General features: G+C 39.5%; 1 protein-coding gene across 3 annotated transcripts in view; it reads left to right on the top strand.

The window, feature by feature from the left end:
* Positions 1–12,177, top strand: part of chrm2a (cholinergic receptor, muscarinic 2a) — a 99,408-nt gene that overhangs the window by 34,729 nt on the left and 52,502 nt on the right. Inside the window, exons 2-3 of one of the 3 annotated variants that reach the window (XM_086268233.1) lie at positions 3,430–3,555; positions 3,842–3,931. The exons of 1 other annotated variant lie outside the window; for it this stretch is intronic. The gene's annotated coding sequence lies outside the window, so the exon portion shown is untranslated. The remainder of the gene's footprint in view (positions 1–3,429; positions 3,556–3,841; positions 3,932–12,177) is intronic. One more of the 3 variants, XM_086268232.1, reaches the window with a different exon arrangement.

Below are 12,177 nucleotides of genomic sequence, written 5' to 3'. Positions count from 1 at the left end.
CTGACTGATCTGTACAAAAAAATCAGTGCTTGTACCTAAAGGTGTTTAATTTTCAAATGGTTTGATTTATTAAACCAGCAATACAACACTCAAGATATTCAGTTCAGTGCCTCATAAAACAAAGAAAAGACAAAGCTCAACTGGGATTAGAGGAATTAGGCACATTGTGTTTCAAAATTACTTTATTAATATAATTATTAAAATAATTACTTAGAAAGAAAGAAACAAAATAGACTGGGTAACATCTAATTCACATTCAGAGATGGAAAGGAAATGTTTCTTTGGGTTTTTTTTTCCAGGAGTTTGTGTTCTTGAGCATTTCTTAAGAACATAAACTCCTGGGATAGATATATATATATATATATATATATATATATATATATATATATATATATATATATATATATATATATATATAAAATTTTTTTTAGATATTTTCTTTTAGGTTTTAAAGGTTAAAGTGCAACAGATTAATGCTGTTATGTTTGGATCCCCAAGAGGTTTGTCAGTCTCAAAGAAAACGGCATCTGCTGCCTGTCACATGCTATTCTACTGACAACTGCTGGCAGCAACACACAAAGAAAGCTAGTGTAAATAATGAACGATGTGCTTCAGTAAGTTAATGCTGTGGATATAAAATGCTGCATGAAGAAAAATGGCAAAACTGAGGCAAGCTTCTGTAAGTAGCACTTGGTAGTTGCAGACCCATCTCACTACTGCCAAGGCACTGACACCAAATGAACATCTAATGCATATCTGGCAATAAAATCCTTTCACAATTCCCAAAGGATCCGCTGCAGGTGTCACAGTTGCAGGAAATGACACCCTTGCACAGTCCTGTACAGACTGTAATTGGCCAGGTACTTATGCAATGGGTGGTTTTGATGTGATTGACTGGTGCATTTCAAGAATAGACACCACCATCTGAAATCTTTTGTTGCGTAATCAGATGTAAATGTGATTAGTAGACAGCCTTGCCTTCTTGCCTTACATAAAGACTAAAATTAGATCATCCACACAATGACACAAATAAAATTACGTTTGAAGCTTCCAACCATAAAATGTAGAGTTTGCGATATTCGTGCAGCTACCCGAACATACTCGCTAACCAGACAACAACATTTTTTCCTACATCTTTGCAGGGCTTAGACAAGTGTCAGGATGTTACAGTCCACCCAGTGTAGAAGCAAGTCAGGAAGTGTGCTCTTCACCAAATGTTTAGTTCTCCTCAGTGATGACAGTCTGCTAGACAGGTTGGTCACTCTATTAAATCAGAGTTCCTCCTCCCCAGAGGCTGAAGTAGTTCTTGGGAGATTAAGGTGATAGAGTGTGGGTAAAGACAGCTGCCTGGGTCATATGCCAGGGGAGAACCTAGACTGCATTTTTATAACCTTGATGGCCCTTTTTACTGACATATACACTAAGCCCACAACTTGCAGCAGAAAAGAACTTAGGTCATGCCAGACTATCGTGAGCCAGTCTCAGCTATGCATGTTCAGCCTTACAGAGCATTTATTCAGAATTCTCAGATTTGTTGATGAAGGATTAAAATGGCCGCTGGCCAGGAAGATTGCAATCCCCGTCCAAAGCTGCCTATTAGATATTTAAAACCCTTATCATCTGACAATTTTGTGAATAATTTCCATCATGTTATAATGCAGCAGAATTGCTAGGAGCCTTCAAATCATTTTCCTACATGATTAGAGAACACTGAAGCGCACTTAAGTTTATGCAATGTCTGATCAGACTAAAGGCTTTTCCTATTAGCATAATAAATGAATTAGAGCACCAGAGACAAGAATCGCTAGGCAGTTTTTCACCACAGGGAAATAATTTGGCCAATGTATTGTCTAACTGTTTGAGACAACAGTGGTGTGTCACCCAGCCTCAGCATGTTTCACCCTCCAGCGTTCCCGAAATCTTTCCATCCAACGAAAAGCCCTGCTGGTGCCCGGATTCTGCTGAACGTGGGGGTCCTATGATTTCTCTGCCATCTTCTGTTTTGTGATTAGTCAAAACATGACTGACACGGCGCGGACAGTAATGCGTCTCTGCGGCGACGTTCCATAAACACAAGTTGTTATCATGACGCTACATCTTTTCAGCAACACAGACTTAGTGTATTAAACACTGTGGCCTCAGGGCTCAGGGTTTATCCTATTATCACCTGCTCGTGTCTTCCCCTCCCCTTGTGTCTTAAACTAAGGTTATTGCTCATCCACAGTTCAAAAGAAGGTATTTTCTTTATCTATTTTTTACATGCTTGCCCTTCATATACTAAAGACACAAGCAGCAGCTGTTATTTCCATGAAGTGTACAAGTCTTTGTTAGAGAGATTTTGAAACTGCCTGGGTTCCTGTGAAGAGTTCTGTGTAAAATTTACACACATGACATGTGCCTGTTAGTGTCCATATGGGTGAGAGTGCTTCAGCACTCTGAGATAATGGTCTCAGAGGGCTGTGGCTGAGGGTGCGAACATATAATTAACTCAGGCCACAGTCATTTACATCAGAAGCAGTCAGAACCATCGTCATTTTCTTTGGTTCTCATGCTGGATGTATACATTATGGATAATGAGGATTATAGGTCTCCTGGGACTGAGTACTGTATAATTTACAAAGTGGTCTATGACACTTTTCTGCCCTTGAAACAGCACCACTGTCTTAGGACAGAGACTCGAAGAAGTGCTGGGTTGTGAGCTAAAGCTTGTTTAAGTCCTAGCAGAAACTTTAGTTTGATTTTTGGATTCATAGTTACAATTAACCAGCTGTACATTACGCCATCACCAGCCTCCACTCCAAAACAATGACAAAATGAAGACAAAGAAATGCCTGCATCAGTCCCATCCCCAAATGTGTGTGCATGTGTTCAGATGAGAGGTAGTGTCCTGCCAAGAAGAGTGCTTGATTGCAGAGACGGGACCTTCTCATTAGAATGGCTATTTTAGAAAATACGGGTGCAGCAATATGATGATTGTGCTCCTGAAAGCATTAAGTCCACTGAAATCGCTGCATTTTTTAGGCACGACTTATCTCCAAGATTCCTTGTGAACATTCACAGGAAAAAATGCACTGCAACACTATATTCGCCCATAATAAAGACCATATCAGAATAGTTGTTGATTTCTGTAGTTCACTTCTTCCTTTGTTAATATTTTTTAACATTTGCTTATTTTTTTTATTTATTTGTGCTATTAAAATGATAAAATGGTCTTTACAATTATAAACAGGGAGTGACAGTAATTTATTGAAAATAGAGGTTTAATATGATTTAAAAAGAAATGTCAGAAATGGAACTGAGGATGGATTTAGGAATTTATGTGAAGATACTGTACATGCACTTTCACTTTATTTAGGTTTTGTGTTCTATAATAGCTTGAGTTGGGAGGCCTTCTATTGCTCATTCTGTGTCATCTTTCTTTTTGTGCAGTGGCCATGGCTATTAACCATCAAGCTGGAGCCTGATCAACCAAGCTTCTCTGGTGCTACACTAAATGGACACTCAGAATATGTCAACCGAGCACGAGAAAGCCCAACGGACTGCTTAACACTTGCTGTAAGTACGGATGCGCTCTGACTCTGCAGTGATAGAAAGTTCACTTATTAGTCAGACCAAGTCAAACCCCACGAGAGATTAACTCATCCTAAGTTCTGCTTTTCAAAACGAATCATTTCCAAATTATGACCTATTGTAGTGAAATCTCTCCCGCTCTCTAAACTCATGCCTGTTTTTTTTAATAACCTACATTTTTGTGCGCTGAATTTCTGAGCTAGCTTAATGCACAGACTACCCTTGAAGCATTATTAAAGTGTATATGTGACATTTTTCCTTACTTTCCAAGAGTACTACCAGAGTTACATATGAGCACTTGAGCTAAAGAGGAGAGCTCACCCTGTCTGTGTACAGACCCTCAAAATTCAGAGAATCACAGGTAAGTTTTCAATAATGGTTCCACGTACTAAACTGACACTGTTTTTGGTAGTATTTATGAATTTAAAAGCAGTCCAGTTGAGCTAAAGTTTTTTTTGTTTGTTTTTTAAGATACTAGCTCTATATTCTACCATTTATATATATCTGTAATCTAATTAAGGTTTAAACCTGATCAGTTCACTTTTTTGGTTTTATGACATTTGACTTTACTGGTTTTGTTTAGTTTCGTGCTCTTATCAGCTTCATTTCCAGCAGCAAATGATATTTTTTTAGAAATAACATGATAAATCACACATTAACACTGAACAGCTGACAGAAATGTTTAGCAATGGTTAATATAAAGTTCCCTCGAGAGTTTGAAAGAACACTGCTGATTTGTTCATTGTTTGCTCTGTAAACATCTGTTTACTTATAACAACATAAGGCATTACTATGTCTTTTTTGTGTTGTTCCCTTGCCTTTTCAGATAAGTGACTGTTACTTAACGCAGATTCACATGAAGAGCTTTGACACCTCTGGTCGTGTTAAGACTGCTGCTTCATCGCTTCAGCCAGTTTATTTGTTTTACAGCTGCTAAACCGCAAACTTTCAGCTTTGTTGACTTCTCGCAATGCAGTTCACACCTGCTTTTCCTGTGATCAGAGGCCGTAGCTATGGCTTCATCAGTGACACTCATTTAATGCCCTGTGTTTGAAGACCTTTTATAATTGTGTAGCGTGTTTTCCCTGTCAGTCTCCCTTAATAAAATATTTGCATATGTGACTAGACAAGAACATGTTTCCGAGGCTGTGCGTCATGTTCAGAAGTTTCAAAAGCCATCAGATCAGATGTCAGTCTGCCGTGCCAGATGAGCTCTTCAGACAAAAAGGACACCATGTATAGCTATGTGCAAGTACTTGATATCAACAAGCTCACTTCTCATTCGAGGGCCGCGTGCGGACATTATCAGCAGATGTGGCATCGGCACGCACTCACACATACTCACGCCACTGTTTGATGCCGTTCCCCTAACAACACTGTCAAGAGCTCTCCCTCTACATCATAGTGATGCTGTCCAGAAACATATCTCAAATGGAGTTGCGGCTCTTTGAACTGTGATTTTGCGTTGATGTGTGCGTGCACTTGTCTGAGTGACTGCATATCTGTGTCTCTCATTTCCATGAGAGTTTGTCTCTTTGTGCAGGAGCACTTGTAGTTAAGTGTCTGTACAGTCATCCATTTCATTTTTTTGTGTGTATATTTGTTTGCAACAGACACCCAAAGGACTGTCAGGTCAGTTGAGTGTCAAGTGAGCCAAATCCTTGGCACAGATTAACAGAGAAGGGTAGTGCCAGCCTGTGAGGGCAAGAGTAGTGGGAGCAGTCATAGCAATTAGGAACCAGCAGCCAGCCCTGCACTTACCCTGCCCGGCTCAGGATAACAGAAGCGACACACTCACACAGACACATAGGCATGCATGGGGATGTGCTCACTACATGCCCACTTATAAGTTGGTAGCTAATACATATGCAACACTGCGCCAAACACCATCCATTAGGTGCAACGGGGGCTTGAGAGCGCTGCTAGAAGTGTCAAATGAGAGAGTGGAGGTCTGTGTCTCATAATCCCCGAGGCAATTAATACAATCGTTTCCAGGGCCAAGCACCTATGTGCACACATCTAACCGCTCTATGGGCTTGTTGAATTTTTTAGGTAGACTAATTTACAGATACGTTGGCCAGAGGCTAGCTTTTATTGATTGGACCCATCTGGAAGCCGACGGCAAGCCATACATTGAGAATTCTCTACAGTGATGTATGAGGCTGTGGGGACAACACATTCACACTGTAAAGCACTGCTGGAAAACTGTGTTTAAAGATAAAAAGCATCCTCTCCACATACTTATGCTGTAGCAGTGATTGAGCTGTGATGCAGTGTTTGATTAGCTAAATTGAGTTGAAGTTAAATAGCAGTTTAATTGTTTAATTATGACAGGCTGTGAAATCGTTTTCCGCTGAGACTTATACCATGTAAAAATCCACACAACACAAACATGACGTTTGTAGACACAACCGTCACAGAGAATTCAATTTTTCATTTATTTTTTTGGTTTCCATCGCATTGCCGGTCCTGCAGAGCGTGGCGTCATTTTCAGTGTATTGTAAAGCATTTAATATTACCTCGCTTTTTGTTGTTGCTCCTGCAGATGTTTTAGCCCCCCAGTCAAATATTGATTGAAATGCTCGGCCAAGTACGAGGCGAGGGGAGGGCTGATATTCAGAGGCGTTCAGTTGGTGGGGAAGCATTATTGATTGCACTTAAAGTGACAAGATGGAGGAGGCCCACTTTGACACATTATCCCTATTGCTGCCAACAGACAAAGTGCGGGCCAGAGGAGCAGTGCCGATTGATTTGTGTGATCATGAATCAGTTGTCCAACCTATGCTGCTTAAAAAGAAGTCAACAATTTTTCATGACAACATTGTAACGTAAAGACTGGCACCCTATTTGATTTAAGAAGGCAAGCAAATACCGGCGTAATGGATGATCTTCATGCACATTCTGACAAGGCGAAAAGTCCTCACACCTCTGGCAATAATACCTAGTGTGTAAAGCTGGTTTGAGAAGGCAGGTATTGTGGGCAGCTGGTTCAGGCATCTATGGGATTTTGTTGTGCATAATTCACTGGTGAGGCATGAAGCTGATATAGCCTCTCCCAGTCTTATGATCATCCATCAGGTAAAATTGCTTTCTTCTAACATTAGGCTGTCAACGAGAAATAACAAATGTAGCCATGCAGAGCAACACATGATTACAGGGTAATAATGCCCCGAGGTCAGAGAAATGTGACCTCATTCAGAGTAGTTTGTTGAAGGAAGCAAGAGAAATACTAGTCAAATTAGATGAAAAGTCACCAGGGAATGGCTCATCTTGCTTTGAGGTAACTGCTGTCAGGAGGCCCACTAGCTTTTTTAAAATTACTGTAACAGCTTGTTTCATATAATTTAAAACATCCATTTTTGACTATGTGCTTAAAGAAAGTAGTCGAGCAAATATGAGCTTTGACCACCGCTCCAAAACATCTCTTGCCAGTAGCAGAGGGCTATTTTGAGCCACATCTTTGCTCTGATTGCTATTGTGTAAATCCATCACTATAATCTTCCAGGAAATTGCACAGGCATTTCCAGAGGTCTAATCGAGATATGGGTTCGCTGTCAGATTGAGTAGGAGTAAGAATAAAGAGGAAAATTAAGGAGAGTCAAGACAGATGGAATGAAGGCGTATATATTCAAGTTGCACATTTTTAAAAGTAAAATATAAAGAGATGCTTGGGAGGGTTGTGATGGGTTTGCGGAGAAGGGGAAATTAATAGGTAAAGAAGATATAGCAATTTAAAGGAGGGAAAAAGGGGGGAAAAATGTTTGACACGCTTCAGTGATCGCAGATTCTTCCATCCCAATGTGCCTCTTCCTCTGTGTCGCCTGCAGGTCTCTGGTTTCCATGTACTGCATAACCAATTACCCATGACAATAAGATAAGGATAGCCAGCTGCAAATGATTAACATGCACTAAACAAACACCTCCTGGATTTATAAGACAAAATTTGGATGCATGTAAAAAAACAAAACAAAAACATGCAAATATAAGAGCCACAATGAACTGCAGGACAAGCATAATGCACGTAATTTTTCTGTACTCACAACACAGTGTAATGACAGGAGGCTCTGCAAAAGCAAACACCATGGCTTTACATCACAGCAAGCACGGTCATGTGTGAGCTTAAACTGTGAGGTCTAAATGGTGTTCTTCTTTGCAGAGAAGAGCTTAAAGGGCATTTTAATGAACTAAGCATATTGCAGTGGCATTCGATGTCACAGCAAAGTGAAGAATATGCTGTGTTCCCTACAAAGAAATTCAATGACATGGAAGTAATGGAAGCGAATCTGTGCACTGATAATATTGTTAACTTGAAACCAAAGTGAGATTTTCCTTGCGCTGGTTTCCAATCAAGTACAACTGTGGTGCAATTCACAGACTTTGCATAAAAAAGTCCTTCACCCTGAAGAACTAGAGTTCAGTTCATGTCCTCTATTACCATAGAAAAACTGAAACAAGTGGCTGAGAGGCACGTTCCTACTTGATAAGTTAGATGTGACAGCAGGCTCTGCTCCGCCCCGGGTAGTTTAGTGTGCGCTTGTGAACAAATACCGCAATGATGTGCAAATGTATTCTTATAACAACTTTACGCTGTTTAAAATTCCACCTTTGATTCATTTTATTTGTTACCTACAGTTTTTTCTCTCATCTGCTAATCAAAACGCAGGGGGGCTTTGGGGAATTTATGTGCATATATACATCTTTAATATTACCAGTATGAATTTCTGTGACATGGTAATATATTTTAATCATCTTAGGATTTTAGTGATTCAAATGAGCAGGTTTTCCAGCTGGGTGGGATTAGCAAATGTGCAGGGTGCTTAAACTGTGTGCAGGATTGTACCATTGTCTGTGCAAGTGCTAGTATACTTTATTTTGTGTGTAAATACTTGTGTGAATAAGCATCTGACCCTGTGTGGTTCATTTCCCCTGCTGGTTTTAATTAGGTTGTAAATGTCAACATATAAACTATTCTCTTCCGCCATGTGAAGCACGTGTGCAGTGCTCGCGGTTTGCTTTGCTGGACGAAGGGCTGCTGTTCATCTTTTGTCACACGTTAACTTGAGCAATTAGAGAATGTGAATGACTCGAAGCTAAGGCCAAGAATAGCTACCTGAGGCGTCTCTCGCTTCCTGACCTCCATTCCTCTCAACGTGCATTACAACAGAAGCGGGGGATACGTGTCCTGGCAACCACCAATTATTAAAGCCACATGTCATTCACATGAGGGTTATTACTTGATCGAGTCCCTGAGAATAATGAGATACAGAAATCAGTAACTATAGCAGCAGAAAAAGAAAAATGATAAGATTCCAATAAGAGTTCCAAGAATTCAGACTATTTTTAAGCAGATTTAATTGAGCTCTTGTAAATGAACCACATCTATGAATAGCTACATTATTGACAATGTGGTCTTGGCCACCTGGGAATTTGATCCCAAGCCCAGTGTGTGGCTTAATGAGCCACGGTGAAAAAGAATAGCTTCAAACGTACCTTTACACATATGAAGGAAATTACATCACAGGTAAAACGCTTGCAGTTAAAATTGTTTTTTTCAGACACTAAAAACTTTTACAATGTAATTAACTTTTAAAGTGACCTTTGGGAATTTCTTGCACAAAGTGTTATTTTTTTATTATTTTTATAACGTTTAATTTAATTTGGTAGTCACTGATTAAAGAGGAATGGCTTATTGCAGCAAAGGTTAGATATCAGCTTGCAATAGACTTATGCAGCTTACTGCAACATCTGCATGCGTGTACATTTTTACACTTTGGAGAGAAAAGGCGTGAAATGGACCGGCATGTCTACACAGTTTGCTGTGATATTGTCATGTTAAATGCTGGCAGTGGTGTCAGCCAATTGCATAGGCTGTAGAGCCTACATGGATTCAACACAGAAGTCTAAGCTAATCTTAAATTACGACACTAAATCATGGAAACAGAACTGTGTCTAATCCATGCTGCCAGTATATGGATTTTGTACGTTTGCGGGATCCCACAGTGGTGAAAGACGGTGTGCTTTATTATTTAAGCTCAGTCAACACTTCCTGAATTTCAAGCTGATATCTCACAGTTAGAGTTATTATAAATTTTTGAAAGTGACATTTTTTTAATAAAAAGGAATTGGCTCATAAAATGGGACAGACTGAAATTTCCCCATCAAGTTAAGATCAAAATTTATTTATATAGCACATATTAAAAACAACAGTGTTGACCATAGTGCTTCACAGTCAATAAAAACATGAGACAGTTAAAACAAACAATAGAAGAGGACAACAAACAATAGGTAACAACGCAACAAGCTAAAACAGCCAACTAGACAGAATCAAAAGCCAAAGTAAAAAAATAAGTTTTAAGACGTAATTTAAAAGACTGGATAGACTCGGCAGTGCGAATATGAACGGGGAGGTTATTCCAGAGTCTGGGTGCCACGGATGCAAAGGCCCGGTCGCCTCTCGACTTCATTCGAGTCCTAGGTTGTGCTAGGAGCCTATGGTTGGATGATCTAAGTGCCCTGTTGGGATTGTATGAATGGAGTAAATCAGAAAGATAACTGGGCGCTAAATTATTCAAAATATTAAAAGTGAACAAAAGAATTTTAAAATCTATACGATATTTAACAGGGAGCCAATGTAATTTGGCTAAAATTGGAGTTATGTGTTCATGAATTCTCGTACCTGTTAAAAGACGCGCAGCTGCATTTTGAATTAACTGGAGCCGGCAAAGAGAGGAGTGTTGGAGGCCCGAGTAGAGGGAGTTACAGTAGTCCAATCTGGATGTAATAAATGCGTGGATAAGCCTTTCAAGATCTTTTAAAGGAAGGAACGGCTTTGCTTTGGAAATCTGACGCAACTGGTAAAAGCTGTTTTTTACCACAGTGGACACCTGTTTCTCGAGTTTAAAAGAGCCATCCAGGAACACTCCGAGGTTTCTTACAGTGGACGAAAGATGGCTAGCGAGAGGGCCTAGGGCATCAGCTAACTGGTCTAGCGGAGTGTGACTACCAAAGACTATGATTTCGGTCTTATTCTCGTTCAATGTAAGAAAATTATGTGATAACCAAATTTTAACTTCATGCAAACAGTTGAACAGAGGTTGCAAAGAAGCAGTCACATCGGATTTCAAAAGGTAAATAAATCTGGATATCATCGGCATAACAGTGAAAGGAGATGTTATGTTTTCTAAAAATTAATCCCAACGGCAACATGTACAAAGAGAAAAGAGCAGGACCGAGCACGGACCCTTGAGGCACACCACAATAAATAGGGGCAGAAGCCGAGGAGTGTTGCCCCATAGCAACAGAGAATGACCTCTCTGAGAGATAGGATTTAAACCAAGATAAAACCGTACCTTTGAGACCAACAACATGTTCCAATCTTGATAGAAGAATGTTGTGATTAACCGTGTCAAAAGCAGCAGACAAGTCAAGTAAAACTAAGACCACAGAATATCCAGAATCTACAGTTAAAAGAAGATCATTAAAAACTCTAAGTAAGGCTGTCTCTGTGCTGTGGCGAGGTTTAAAACCAGACTGAAACTTTTCATTAATACCATTTGCATCTAAAAAGGCCTGAAGTTGTTTTAGAACTACCTTTTCCAATATTTTGGAAATAAAAGGGAGTTTAGAGATCGGCCTGTAGTTAGTGAGAGCATTAGGGTCAAGATTTTTCTTTTTCATAATAGGTTGCACAACAGCATGCTTAAAGACAGACGGTACACAACCTGATGACAATGATGCATTCAGCAGAGATAAGATACAAGGACCAATAACATGTAAAGCTTCCTTAAAGAAACGAGAAGGAAGAATATCATGCGGGGAACCAGAGATTTTGAGATGATCAATTATATCTTTTAAAGCAGAATAAGACACTGGCTCAAACTGTTGAAAGACAGTCAAGCATTCAGAAGCTGGAACTGGGTCTAAAACTGATGATGGGTGAGATGGATGAGAAGCCCTTAGAGCTGAGATTTTATCAGAGAAATACTTTAAGAATTTATCACAAAGAGCAGGGGAGGCATCCCTATAAGAAATAAGCCTCAGTTTTAGGATAGCTGTTCCAGTGATTTCTGATGAGATGCTGAAATTAGATTATTAGAAATAATGACTTGACCGCCATTTTCATGTCTTATCTTAAATATTACAGTATCATCTATGTGCTCAGTAACTAAAGTGTCGGGGGGCAAAGTCACAGAGAGGAATTTAAGGCCGTGTTATAAAGTTTCAGGTTTCCAGGTGTTGCTGTTCTTGCTTCACAAATTCTTCACAGAAGAAAAAGGGGGAAAAAAAGAAATAAGATGTATGGTTGCCAAAGCTTTACTGCTTGAAATTATATATGTATTATTCATCAGTGATCATAAATCAATTCATGGGGCTTGTTTTGGGAGTATGAATAATGCATTCTATATAGATTTTGTCTTAGTATGCTGAAGATCACATCAGGAGAGATATCAGTATGGACATGAGAATGGCTGATTAGTCGAAGTTATTCCAATCTGGGACACAATCGAAATCTAGGAGCAAGAGGTTAATCGCATAGAAAAGAATTGTATTCTTTGGAATGATCACGGGTTGTATAAGGCAAGTGATGAAAACTATCTGTGCTCTATG

Source organism: Aulonocara sp. 'chitande type north' Nkhata Bay, linkage group LG17 (assembly GCF_057382095.1).
Source record: "Aulonocara sp. 'chitande type north' Nkhata Bay isolate Kocher_YH1m ecotype deep benthic linkage group LG17, A_spYH_male_GT1.1, whole genome shotgun sequence".
Lineage (NCBI taxonomy): Eukaryota > Metazoa > Chordata > Actinopteri > Cichliformes > Cichlidae > Aulonocara > Aulonocara sp. 'chitande type north' Nkhata Bay.
The sequence above is the reverse complement of the archived record's forward strand: the minus strand, read 5'-3'. Positions and strand labels throughout refer to the sequence as shown.